The sequence below is a fragment of the Dermacentor andersoni genome, chromosome 3, assembly GCF_023375885.2.
Source record: "Dermacentor andersoni chromosome 3, qqDerAnde1_hic_scaffold, whole genome shotgun sequence".
NCBI lineage: Eukaryota > Metazoa > Arthropoda > Arachnida > Ixodida > Ixodidae > Dermacentor > Dermacentor andersoni.
The window spans coordinates 188,583,908-188,586,803 of record NC_092816.1 but is presented as its reverse complement, the minus strand read 5'-3'; the positions used below and the strand labels follow the sequence as shown (position 1 = coordinate 188,586,803).

Sequence of the window (2,896 nt, the reverse complement as noted above, 5' to 3'; positions counted from 1 at the left end):
TAGGTTGAAATATATGTATTTAATATATCATGATAATTTGCGTATCAATAAGGAATTGTACATTCAACAGGTGACTCGTCGTTCCCCACGAGGAAATCACTTGAAAAAGGTTGAAGAATTCGCCTGCCGAACCGAGTGCTTCAGTAATTCATTTTTTCCTCGAACTATTCGAGAATGGAACTGTCTCAGTGCACGCATTGTCGAGAAAACCACAATGCAGTCATTCTTAAGTGCTTTATAATTCCATCAGCCTCCGATTTTCAGCAACACTTATCTCGCGACATATGCTATGGTTCTCCCGCAAAATGCTTCGATAAGTACAGCAGTTTGTCATATCGAGCGACGCGCATGCGCAGCTTTAATGGTCCGTGTTCTGATTTAATCTTTCCTTGTCAAGCACTCTGTCAATATATTATTCTACAATTTTTATATCTGTAGCACGGGTTTGTATGCAAGCGACGTGCAAACTATCGGTCTTTCGCTACTTTCCAGTGCGTAGTGCGAGCCTTTTGTAATGTTTTCTTGTCTTGTTATTTTTGATCATTTTTTCATATGTACTGTCCACTCCTGCCTACGGCCTTCTCTGAAGGCTGGCAGTATTTCTCAAATAAATAAATACATAAACAAATGCCTAAATGAGTTAAACGAAGAGATATGTAGAAAACAATAATAAGCAGCAATTAGAACGGCCCGAGGATGCCCCCCTCCCTCCCTAAGCTTCTCCATGGATGGGCAGGGGGGGGAGGGGGGCATGTTCCGGGCTGCATAGTTTAGGCAACCGAATTACCCACTGTGACAAAGGAGAATGTTAAAAGGCGATTATACTTGTAGAAAGAAAGTGAACGTTTCTCGTCTCCGGGCCCCAGCCGACGCCGTCTGTGTCGGCGCCTCCGAAAAAATGACGACCACCAAGTCGCTTAATTGCGACGTACTCACACACACAGAAAAGAATAATAATTAAAAAAAATGAGCATCGAGAAAGAATGGAGTAAACTTCCCAAACGTTGTATAAAATGTTCTGTTTAACTTTTATATATTGTATGTAAGCAACTAACTGCTCCATGTCGATATTTAACATTAAATATACATCTCATTATGGTGTCCCCTTGACAGTTTTTACCTTTGGGACACGCCATCGTGATAGGTCTTTTGTACTCGCGCAACCACAACATTACTGCAATAAATCTGAAAATTCGAAACGTCCGAAAAGAGCATTGTGCATAAATGGCATGGTGCACAAAATTATGCGGCACAAACTGTATGAGCCAGAACTGTGCGGCAGAATTATCGCACAGCAGAATTGTGCGAGACGAAAATAAGTAGGCAAGAGTATGTAGGACGAGGCTTTTGTGGCACGAAGTTATTCAGGACGAAGGTGCGAGTGATTATAATATGCGGAACAAAGTCTCACGCAACAAAATGTGCCGAACGAAAGCTGACTAGACGTGGTATGCAGGACAAAGCTATGTGGGACGAAATTGCGCGGGACAAACCGATATGGGAAAGAAGCATGCGGTGCAAGGCTATGCGAGAGATAACCACGGCACAAATACATATTAACAACCTTCATCGCTTCTTTTTTTTAGCGCAGCACTTCGAGCATCCGGTGTCACTCTAGGCTATTACATGCAGAAGAAAACAAAAGGAAAAAAAAAGTCAGTACAATGCGGCCGCTGAATTGAGCGGTCGGCCTGTTATGGCACATCTCGTCCTATCGCACTGTGTGACAAGCTTCATTCGTTATGGCCGCTTTTGCATCTCTCGGCTTAAATTTAGACCAATGGAAATGAATACCGACATTAAATACTTTCTTCATTGTGCAACTCTGATCCAGCTGTGAAAAAGCAGACAAGAGCACCCCCCGCCATAAGAAAAATGTACTTTCGAACAAGAAAGTGCTACGTCCGCGACAGGACTCGAACCTGCAATCTTCTGATCCGAAGTCAGACGCCTTATCCATTAGGCCACGCGGACCACGGCTGCCAAAAGAAACAAGTGTCACCAAGCTGTGGCATGCCTTGCTCCTCGGCATTTTGGATTTCTATATTTGCGTACGTAACTAGAGAATTCCGTCGTAATTAAAATTCTTAAGCAGCTAGATCACTTTACTTGATTACTCATCCTCTTCAAGTGCGTAGCATTAGTACACGCACGTCGCATGTGGAAGAGTGGCACACGCACTGAACGACTTGCAATAATTAAGCGCCATTGCTTGCGCAAAAAAAAAAGAGATAAGGAACATAAAAGTGGGTTGGGGCTTATATTGGTGACCCCGATACAATTCTAAGTTTAGCTGTAAACCTTTTGTGTCCCACCACCATCCATTCCAAACATTTTCCTACATTTCTCCATTCGTCAGACACTTAGCGCGCTTGCAAGAGTTCCGGCACCCCTTGCTCATCAGTAAATATGCTTAGAGACCTTTTAGAATGCATTTAGAAATATGGTTAGAAATATATTTAGATGACAACAACGAGGGTAACATCAATAAAGATGACAATACCGACAATGGAAGGTGACAACTTCGTGATCCTCAGTGTCCAATGAGATATACATTATCTACAATGTCGTCATAATGCCTAAATGAGTAAAAGGAAGAGATATATAGCAAAAAAAATCCTAAGTGGCAATTATAACGGCGCAGGGATGCCCCCCCCCCCCCCTTCCCTGAGCTTCACCAAAGAAGGGGATTGGGGGGGAGGGGGGTAAGTAGAGTTTCATATCTCTCCCTGCGAAATTCTCTTGTCGATATTTCTGTGCGCTCAAGGCTGTCGGAATAGATACATTGTTTTTAACTACGTCTTTTATCATCGCACGTCTAGTTAGAGCTCCGTTGTCGGTCTCCATACATTTTTGTGAGGCCCTGATGGTAAGGGTGTAACCAGTGCGACGAGAA

The 2,896-nt window shown here is 43.1% G+C and overlaps 1 non-coding gene across 1 annotated transcript; it reads right to left on the bottom strand.

Annotated features, from left to right (window-relative positions):
- Positions 1-1,901: 1,901 nt before the first annotated feature.
- Positions 1,902-1,974, bottom strand: TRNAR-UCG (transfer RNA arginine (anticodon UCG)). The gene has a single exon. It is a non-coding gene; the product is annotated as a tRNA-Arg (tRNA).
- Between the last annotated feature and the right edge of the window lie 922 nt (positions 1,975-2,896).